Source organism: Aplidium turbinatum, chromosome 8, assembly GCF_918807975.1.
Source record: "Aplidium turbinatum chromosome 8, kaAplTurb1.1, whole genome shotgun sequence".
In the NCBI taxonomy this organism is placed as follows: Eukaryota; Metazoa; Chordata; class Ascidiacea; order Aplousobranchia; family Polyclinidae; genus Aplidium; species Aplidium turbinatum.
The window spans coordinates 5513398-5524661 of record NC_137479.1 but is presented as its reverse complement, the minus strand read 5'-3'; positions in this window follow the sequence as shown (position 1 = coordinate 5524661).

The following is an 11264-nucleotide window of genomic DNA, read 5'->3' as shown; positions in this document are numbered from 1 at the left end:
TACTATAAAAATATTCTTCAGATTATGCATTAACAACATGATATTTTTAGATCGATTTTTTGAAAAAGTTTAAGTAAGAAACCAGAGATTAAATTTTAAGGCTTAAAAATTTAATAACATTGATCCGTGGCCGATAAAACGTTAAGAAGCGCTGTTTTAAAAGAATAAAACCATCAACTTTTATTATCAATCTTTCTTTTGTTTGCAAAGCTAGAGTTTTCATACTCAGTTTGCTTCCACCTCACATGTGGTATGCACTGCAGTAGCATTAGAAAGTATTTTTTTATATTATCATAAATATATCGTCATCTACTTCAGCTGAGAAAACAATGGCTAAAATTCTTTTCTGATTTTGTTTAAAATATTGATTCAAAATGGCAGAATTGCTTATCAATATTGTAGGTTTTTAAGTTTGTTTTATTTAAACTAGACAACTAGCAAAGCTTTTCTAGCGAATAAACTAGGGGTTTCTGCTGTAATTCCTCCTATGTAAAAATTAAATAAAACAGTTGTACTATGTGTTGCAAAACTCTTGATTCTCTCTTCTGATTGGTTGTGTTTAATTTATCTTGCGTGCTCTGTGCACAGTCGACGTGTTGGCTTCTGGCGTGATTCGCAAAGCTCTTGTTCACGTTTCTCAATGCCTACTTTTCAGTTCAGCTGTGTTGTGAGGGTTGTAAAGAGTTTAAGTGCCTAACTTATGTTTATGTTTAGCTATGTTTTATAAAGCCTTTGTTATGGTAATCTTATTAAGTAAATAAAATATGTCACTATGTCTTTGGAAGAAGAAGAATTTAAACTTGGGGTAAAGCTGAAAGTTATTTGTAACTTGAATGGCAAAGAAAAAAATATAAAGGAATCCGCAAAACTTTTGCATCAATTGGGACTTGTTTATCAAAGCAGAAGTCCAGACAAAATCAGCCTCATTCAAAGTGCTGCCTTGTTGAATGCAGCGATAACAAGAAAACCTGACAATGTGGAGGAGGCAGAGAAAGATTTGCAAAAGCTCTGCGAAGACATTTTTCATCAAGCAAGTGCAGAGAAAAAACAAACGAATTTAGTTGACAAAGCAAGAGATGTCAAAAAACGATTAAACAGAATGAGGAAATCTGTAAAAGAATCTTTGCTTGAATTGAAAATAATTCCAAATAAAAAAGAAGAACAACATTTGCACAAAAAAGAACTGAAAAAAATTGCTAAAATGCAACAGATTCAAGATGAAGTAGCTGCTGAGTACACATCAATCATGAAAGAAATCAGTAATTACTGTGAACAAGTAATGGGAAAGCGGCCTTGTGAATATAGTCTTGTAGGCATGGGATCATTAGCCAGAAAGGAGATCACCCCATATTCTGATTTCGAAAACATTATTGTTTTGGAAGAAGGATGCCAAAGTTTAGGCAATTATAAAGCTATATTGGAGTATTTCAGGTGGTTTTCAGTCATCTTTCAGGTCATATTGATTAATTTACAGGAAACTATATTGCCAAGTGTAAGCATAAATTGCTTGAATGATACAACCAAGAAAGATGGAAATTGGTTTTTTGATGCATTCACTACTCGGGGTGTCTCCTTTGATGGCATGATGCCACATGCTTGCAAATCCCCACTTGGTCGACAACAGTTCACTGAAGATAAACCGTGGACAACAGAATTAATTAAACCTGTAAGTGAAATGTTGAATTATCTGAAAACTGAACAATCCTTAAAAAATGGTTATCATCTCAGTGATATTCTCACTAAAACCACTTATGTCTCTGGTAAAATAGAAATCTTTGATCAATTCTTTGAAGGTGTGCAAAAAACATTAAACACAATTCCTTTTCAAGTTCTGAAAGATGAAATAACCGAACAACTCAAAGACGATTTGACCAGTTTTGCAATAAAGCCAAATCTTTCAGGCTCAACCAATCAGGACGAATTTAATCATAAACGAATTGTTTATCGAAGTATAACGATATTCATATCTGCTCTTGGTAGACTACCTAAGATTTCTGCCAATTCTTGCTTTGACATCATTGTTGAACTTCATAAAAGAAAATTAATCAGCAAATATTCAATGCAAAAGTTGTCATTTTCCGTGGCAGTAGCACTTGAAGTGCGCTTGAAACTTTACATGAATTACAAAGGACAAGTGGATTTGATGAAAAATATTGTACAAACCATCGAATCAAAATTCGAGAAGTCAACGTTAATAGACGTGGTTGGAGAACACAGCTGTATCAGCTTTTTTCAAATTGCTTATTCGTTGCAGTGCGAAATTTGTAAACAGTTACAAATGAAAAAGGTTCATTTTTACTCACATTTAACTTTGTTGAATGTTCTCATCTGCAGCTTTCTAAACTTAAAAGAAACAACAACAAAATTAATGGAATCCTTCATTGATAATCCAGTTACAAATTCACAATTACTAGGTTTTGAAACATGCATCCGTTTATTAGAAAAAAGCATGCACCTGTTAGACCAAAAAACTAAACAACAAAAAGTAGAAATTAAAAACCTATCTACACACACAAAACCAAGCGTGTACTTTGAGATAAGCAAAGCTTTGCATCTCATGAAAAGTTACAACGACGCACTTGAGTATGGAGAAAAATATCTTGAATCCGTAAAACATTCAGTTTCAGAATGCGTTGACGAAAACGTTGACACTGTCGTACTTGAAGCAATTGAAATTATTGCAGATTGTCACAGGGAATTAAAACAATACAATAAAGCGCTGACAAACTACAAAAGACTTCTATTAAAAACTGAAGAAAAAAATAACGGCGATGAATTAACCAATAGAAAAGTAGCAAATATCTTACACGAAATTGGATGGTGCTTATATGCTACAGATCAAAGTGTGGGAGCAATAAGTTATACACAAAAATCCCTGGAAATAAAACAACGTTTATCTGTAAATGCAGACACGGATCGAAGTGTAGCCACTACACTTGGAGGGATCGGTAGTTGTTTTATAGAAACATATAAATATGATTACGCCATGAGTTATTTGCAAAAGACGCTAAAAGTCCAACAACGAGTATCATTAGATGAAGACTCTGACAAGGATGTGGCGATCACCTTGCATGACATCGGTCGCTGTTTAATGCAGAGTAATAAATGTGAAGAAGCCATGAGTTATTTGCAAAAAGCGATAAAAATTAAACAGCGAGTATCATTAGATAAAGACGCTGACAAGTATGTGGCGACCACCTTTCACGAAATCGGTCGTTGTTTAATGAAGAGTAATAAATGTGAAGAAGCCATGAGTTATTTGCAAAAAGCTCTAAAAATTAAACAGCGAGTGTCATTAGATGAAGACGCTGACAAGGATGTGGCGATCACTTTGCATGACATCGGTCGTTGTTTAATGAAGAGTAATAAATGTGAAAAAGCCATGGGTTATCTGCAAAATGCGCTAAAAATCAAACAATTAGTATCATTGGATAAAGACGCTGACAAGTATGTGGCGACCACCTTTCAAGACATCGGTCGTTGTTTAATGAAGAGTAATAAATGTGAAGAAGCCATGAGTTATCTGCAAAAAGCGCTAAAAATCAAACAGCAAGTATCATTAGGTGAAAACGCTGACCAGAATGTGGCGATCACCTTTCAAGACATCGGTCGTTGTTTAATGAAGAGTAATAAATATGAAGAAGCCATGAGTTATCTGCAAAACGCGCTAAAAATCAAACAGCAAGTATCGTTAGGTGCAAACGATGACCACAATGTGGCGATCACCTTGCAAGACATCGGTCGTTGTTTAATGAAGAAGAATAAATGTGAAGAAGCCATGAATTATTTTCGACAGGCGCTAAAAATCAAACAGCAATTATCAGGAAAACAAATAATAAAAATCAAGAAACAAAATCAAATCAAACAGCGAGTATCATTAAATAACGAGTCTCATTAGATGGAGACTCTGACAAGGTTGTGGCGATCACCCTGCAAGACATCGGTCGTAGTTTTATGATAACTAATCAATGTAAATAAACCATAAATTATCTGCATACTTTTTTAAAAATTTATCAACACTTGTCATTAGATGAAGATGATCAAAGTATCTTTGACATATCTAAAACAATTATGTTTTGTTTAAACAAATTGACAAAACGTATTTGTGTATTGGCCTATATTGAATTCATTGCACAGCAAAAGTTCATGTTTGTGTAAGTTTGAATGTATTATTTTGTATAACATTTTCCAAATGTGTGAAATTGATTGAATATGCCTAATGATCTCTAGATATCAACAACACCCAGGGCTGTGAACCACTCTCGCGCCTCCCGGCCAGAGGGGAAGCCCACTCATTTCAGTCAGTTTTTGGCTGTATAAAATAAAGAAAAGCTGCTACTAAATCTCAATAATCAATAGGTTTAATTATGTAATGATGCAAGGCCCTCTTTGCTGCTCTCCAAACCTCTGGCCGGGGGTCCACGCATATTAAGTTCGTGCAGCTTGTTTTGGTTGTAATTTTACATGCAACATTTAATAATAAGTCTATTTGAATAAGAACCTTCTGTGATCCTCTTTTAGGGTAAAACAAGTTGTAGAGGTTTTAAGACGTAATAGCTACATTTGATGTAACATTTATTATGTATTTTTTCCATTTTGCAATGTTTTCTCGCTCGCTTTGCTCGGTTAACTACATTTTATTCACTTAATTAGCGACATTGGGCATGCATAGTTTCAAACGTGGATTAATGGAGGAAAAAGTTATTTGTATCTCACAAAAAACTAACAAAATAATTCAATATTCCGACGTTAACAGTCCTTACTTCATTCATTCATAGCTTGTCACGCCAGTGTCGGAGCCAGGTAAGAGCATTGTTTGTGATGTTTTTGAGGTAGTTGTCATCACATGAAGGGCTAAGGGGGCAATTTGTGAGGATGTGCTTCATCGTCTGATTGTCTAGGCCGCAATAACACGTTGGGTCAGGAGTAGAGATGTAAAAAAACGTTTTTTTTGTTTTAAGAAAAAACGAGCTTGTTTTTTTGTTATTTTTTTGTTTTTCATTTGTTTTTTTTTGTTTTTTTTTACCTATTTTGACATTAAATGTCACAATATGTAGCAATTAGGGTAAAATCATTGCATAACACAACAGATTATTCATCGGAGAACTCTGATCTTGCATAAATACTTCGTAGCAGACAAATATACTCTTACTACATCAGATTTTTGTTAGTTTCATTAAATTTGTTCTTGTTCCCAAATAAAATAAGTTTTCATCTTTGATGTTTGTTTTGTATCTTTCTCCTGCATTGCTGGAGTATGGGTAAAACTTCATACTTGTCAGTAAAAGTATTATGAAGCATTTATTCACTGTGTGAACACTGAGCAGTGCAGAAAAAACTCCAAAGGGAAAGTTTCTTCATTCAGGGTTGATAGTTACTAGCAATAGTCAACATGGGTGGTGGGCATTTGAAAGGAACATTAACCTAAACCTTTTCTGACAAATGCACTTACTTCTGACAGCTAAAAATATCAGCGATGAAACATCTTGCATTATGTCACAAATGATCTGCAAAAAGCATCAATGACAAAGTGTCTAATACCTTACAACACACGAAAGGAATACTTCTGTTTCAACATTTATAAAGCATATACATCGTCGCTGAGTTACCTCTTAAAAACATGTTTAAACAAGCTATTGGCAATAGCTTGCATTAGTAAATTACCACAAACAAGGTAATGTGTGTTCTGAATACTGCCATCCAGTGGCGTAGCCAAGGTTTTTTGGGGGGTGCAACCCCCCTTTAGCACGCGTGTGACGTCACTATATTGAGAATGATGCTTTCAGTCTCTTTATGTCTCTAAAACAGTGGTTCCCAACCTGGGGTTCGCGGACCCCTTGGGGGTCCGTGAGAAAGCATTTGGGGGTCCGTGATTACCTTGATGAATTTTGGAAAAAAAAAGAAAAGCGATCTTTTTACTTTCATTTTTCTCTTTAAATGCAAATGTGTCAAGTACACCGTACTTTTAAAGCGCTCTGTCAAGAAGTAGGGTCAGATGACGAAGTACTTTTGTATCATTTTGAGGTGCGTTTGTTATCTAGCCTACAGAAGAAGTTTTAAAACGACTGTAGCAGCTAAAAAATGAGGTATCAACTCTTTTGAAAGCGAAAGGAAGTCCCCTCTCAAACTTATTTAAGAGTAAAAGTTTTCTATACGGCATAGTCTACTTAGCCGATATTTTGGGTCATATTAAAAATGTTAATCATGGCATTGCATGGCATAATCAAGGACCAGGTGTGACAATAATTGAGGCACTTGAAAAACTGAAGGCGTTTTTAGCCAAGTTGCCGGTTTGAAAACGCAGATTGGAAGCAGGTAATTACGCTAACTTTCCAATGTTAAAAGATCTTATTTTGATGGATGAAACTCAAAGAGAATGTACTCTTTTGATCTCTATGAGAAAAAAATTTTGCGCACACTTGGAAACCCTGCAAATCTCATTTCGACGTTATTTTAATTTAGAACACCTGCCGAACGAAGTTGAAACATGGATTCGAAATCCTTTTCTTTTTGACTTGAACAACATCAGCGATGACGATCTCAGTAAAGATGACCTAATTGATTTGAGATCAAAAGAGTTATTACGCATTGAGTTTCATTCAAAAACTGTGGAAGAATTTTCGTGCTAACAACTGCAAACCTACCCATTCTTGGCAAAGCAAGCGATTATTGTTTTGTTACCATTCATAACCACTTAAACCTTTGCGAGGGAAGATTCTCAGCTCTTGTTACAATAAAAACTAAACATCGAAATCGCCTAGACGTTGAAGATGACATGCGTGTTGCATTGTCAAAAACTCAACCACAGTTCAGTCGTTTAGTTCAGGAAAGGCAACAACAGCCGTCTCATTAAATTTGCTTACGTTGAAAAAGCTTTGGCATGGTACTTTGGGTCACCTTAATATTCAAATACTGCTGACATTTCTTGAACAATTCATTCATTTTCTTATTTGAGCAACTGTCCTGATATTTGCCGCAGGAGTCATAGCGGCAATACAATATGACACAGTATACAGTGGTTGAGGCATAATTTAGGTAGGGGTCCGCAGAATTAATAATTCGTCTAAAGGGGTCCGTGACAACCAAAAGGTTGGGAACCACTGCTCTAAAACAAAGTTCGCCTAATTTTAAACGAAACTGCATTGAAAGAGCGAGTTTTGCCAATACCAAACATTCAAATATCTCAGCCAGGAATTAGCTGGAAGAAAACATAGAGACTTAGCTTTACATGTATTTCCGAAAAATGCCGAAGAAAACATGATCTTATCCTTTTGCTATGCCACCGGACAGCACCATTTTACAGGAATATCATACCCACATTTTTGTTGAAAATGCTCTCAGAATGCACCAAATTCAAAGTAATTTTCCAAAAATTTACGGGGGAGGCCCCCAGACCCCCACCGCTGGGTGTCGTCTTAGGCGAACACGCCGACGGGCTTCGTCCGCCGGCCGTCAATCATCCTTTCGGAATTCCTGGCTACGCCACTGCAGTATAATCTTGTTTTGGCCAAAATTTCGTCAACCCATTGAGTGTGTACAAGAATACCCAAGTAGGCTACTAACATCGTAGGCTAACTTCTATAAAAGGAAAAAGAAATTAACTCATCTACATTATGTCATGTATAAAATTGCATTAACTCAATGTTTGTCAGGTCTACTGCCACAAACATGCCTGAGAATGAAGAAGAACAACGTAGGCTATAGGACTATGCAAAAAGCATATGCTGCCAAGCACAAACACTTAGGAATTTCAGCACACCAATAAAACCTTTACTACTGGTTTAATGTTTTTCAAGAGCACTACAATAAAACTAAGCTGCAAATTGTAAAAAAATTGCAACTTTTCCAGAAAAATATGAAAAAAAAAACAACAAAAGCAAAAGAAACAAAAAGTGTTTTTTTTTTGGCTCATTTTTTTTTTGAAAAAAAGGCACGAAAACGGTTCGTTTTTTTTTTCTCTAGTCAGGATTCATCTTCCATCGGAAAAGGTTGCTTTTATTTCTCCCGACTCCGCAGCGGGCTCTATTTAGGCAGCACCACTCTCTTTTCTCAAGGGTGGGAGTTTGTTGAAGACTTTCGGAAGGATTTGGGATGACAGGATGTTGTTGTAACAATCAAATTCTGCAAGATCATAAACTGACCTTGCATCCAACAACTGTGCTTTTCGCCTGACAAGAACGGCTACCATTTAGGTCTCAATTCATCACTTCTGACTCAAGCTGACCTATGTTTATCCAAGTACATAAAAACACTTACTTGTAATCCACGCACACAAGCCAACCATCATCAGAAAGAAATTATTGAAAAATGTGACCGTCCACCGCTCAAGTCGAAACACAAAAGAACACTTTTCGATAAATGAAACACTAATTCAAACTCATTCAAGTGGAGGTCACTGAAGCGTGAACGCAAAACAAGAACATTCAAAAAATAAGAAAGGGATCGCATAAATCGTTTCTACATGCCCGCACCCGAAACCGGAGCAAGCCTACGAGGGTTTCTAAATTCAAAGGAAACGATTAGATACAAACACATAACGTATAGCGTCAATGACTGAGCACGAGCAAAAAACGTAGCCTAACTACCCTAATGATAACTGCCTCTGATCCACAATCAAAGGTGTGGGAAATGTTGAGCAACGCCTAATCAGACGCTGTAAAGCGAAATGCTGCTCTCACAACGATGTGATTGAAGATACCATTCATAATCGACACGTAGTAAATATACAAACTAATTAGGTGTACATAAACTACAATAGTCGCACAGAAATTAAAGAACCAAGCAGTTGAAAATTAGTAATGTTAACCACTTAACCTAACATTTCGATAACGAAAACGTACATGATAACCTAACAATTTGATAACGAAAACATACATGATAACCTAACACTTCGATAACCAGAACATACACGATAATCTAAACACTTCGATCATCATAACCATAGCAGCTCTTACCGGAGAAATGGAACAACACGAAATGTTTCTTTATTGGAAGCTGCTCGTAACAAATTAATACACAATACAAACAAATAGCCTACTACAAAGCAAACTGAATACCCAGGGCAAATATCAATGATTGTCCATACGCGCGAGAATCAGTTTATCGATCATCAGTCATTTCATCAACTTTTCCTTCCAGAAGACACACCTTTCGGATATCACGAACCAAAGTGGAGTGGGCAGTGCGCACCTTGATTCGACGCACAAGTTCATTACTGTCAGGCATTACATCTACAACAATTCGCTTAGGCCAGCGTCCGCGTTTGGCAGATTCGTCCATCACTAATACAAGGTCTCCGCGTTTAAAACAGGGAGAAGTACCAAACCATTTCTGCCGTGGTTGAAGTAGTGGTAAATATTCGCTGAGCCAACGCTTCCAGAACACGTCCGTGAGATACTGCGTTTTTCTCCAGGACTTGCGATAATTATCAGCTTTAAGAAACACACCAGGGGGGTGAAGCCCGCCGCTGAGTACGATCGCATGATTCAGCAAATACTACTAAACTGGAAGTAACCTTGCTTTTTCTGGGGTTTTCCGAGGCAAAACTGGGTTGATAATCAAAATCTTCGCAGCGTTCTTCATTGGATGACAAAGTTTCTGAGCTTGAATAAGAAGTTAAAGGTGTATTAACCAAAGCGCTACTTGTGCCTGCTCCTAAGTCTTCACGTAAAGAACGGAATTGTTCTGATCTTGCGAGTCTCCTCGGAAAATGTTTAAAATTAGATTTTGTGGCAGATTCATCATGTTTAGCAATCACCATTATGCGAGTTGTTCTTTGATCAAGAAGGAACTGTTGTTCTGTAACAGGGACACGATTTTCCTGCTGGCAAGTACATTGCAGAAAATTGGAAAACTTAGGCTACAACAACCGATTTCAAATATTTTTGCTTTGCAGATTCTTTCATTTGGTCCAAATTTTGCTGAAATTTAGGCCCACCTCTAGAATTTGACTTCAAAAGGTTATTCATTTTTTTTTGTAACTCTTTATCATAAATATGTACTGATGTTCGTACTTCATTCGTATCATATCATCCTGCAAAGTTAATGGACAGCACATAAATGAGCGTACAGCGTTAACACCATCTCGCCCTTTTGCGACAAGTTTGTTTATTGAGCAATGACAAAATAGCATCTCAAATTGGTGAAAATTCAGCATTTTGGTCGTCGATGCGGGGGCAGTAAACCTTAAGCTTCGAACATGCCTTTACATAGGAAAGTTCTGGGTACATCCCACTTACAATTTATAACTAGCCAGTAGAAAAATTATAAAAAAAATTATGTTAAAACGGAAAGTGAAATTTCTCCTTTTTTATCAAAAATTGAAAGTTTGACCCCCCTGCGGGGGCAGAAGATGCACCCCCAAACTGATGAAATTTTGCACACGTAATTTTTTCATGCATGTGCCACTTTTTATGACTAGCCGTTTTTGAATTTCGAAAAAAAGTCAAAAACGGCCCACCCTATTGCACAACCGAGGATGTGTGCTTTCAAAAAACTCTTTAAAAAAAGTGTTCTTGTTGGAGTATCAATAATCTGTTCAGTGCATATCACGAGTATTTTCGTTCGGCCAGTAGCTCCCAGAGTCTCAATGTGAGCGCAAAGGGTAAAATCGTGTTTTTTTTGCGAAATTTAATTTCACTTCCCGCTCTTCGCTTTTGTCTGGCCGCATGATAGCAGCATGCGAAGAAACCGAGAGCAATGTTCACACTTCTAGTCTGACAGAGTTAATGCAGTAATAATGCGTTTATAGAAAGAAAAACAATAGTCGAGTCAAGCATTGATCTCTTCGGAATAGTCAAAACGACAAAATGAAGCGGAAGCTAAATTTAACCAAACTTTACAAAATTTAACCAAAGCATATTGAGTTGCCGTCTGGGGCCTTCTTCAACAATCCAGAAAGCAACAATGCGACGAAACAGACTGCGAGTCACTAGATTGAAAACCACAGTTATCGGATTAAACATGTTTAACTTATTTTTTTCTATTTGTTGTCGCTGAGTATGCGATGCTAACTTTTATGCAATAGGCCTAGAGCATGTTCGATCTTGTCTGCAATGCACTGATTAATTCAAAGGGTTGAAGCTGGTGAGTTGTGTTAGATGGAAGACAAAACAATACTACCATATTTCGTACAGTAGGGGAAGGGAAGGTAGTTTGATACACTTTTAACATTTTTGCCTGTTAACTGAAAATTACGTGACACAAACTATTGATTTTAAGCTGAAATAAAAGTCTGATCCCTTACATGAAACCAAAATACATGA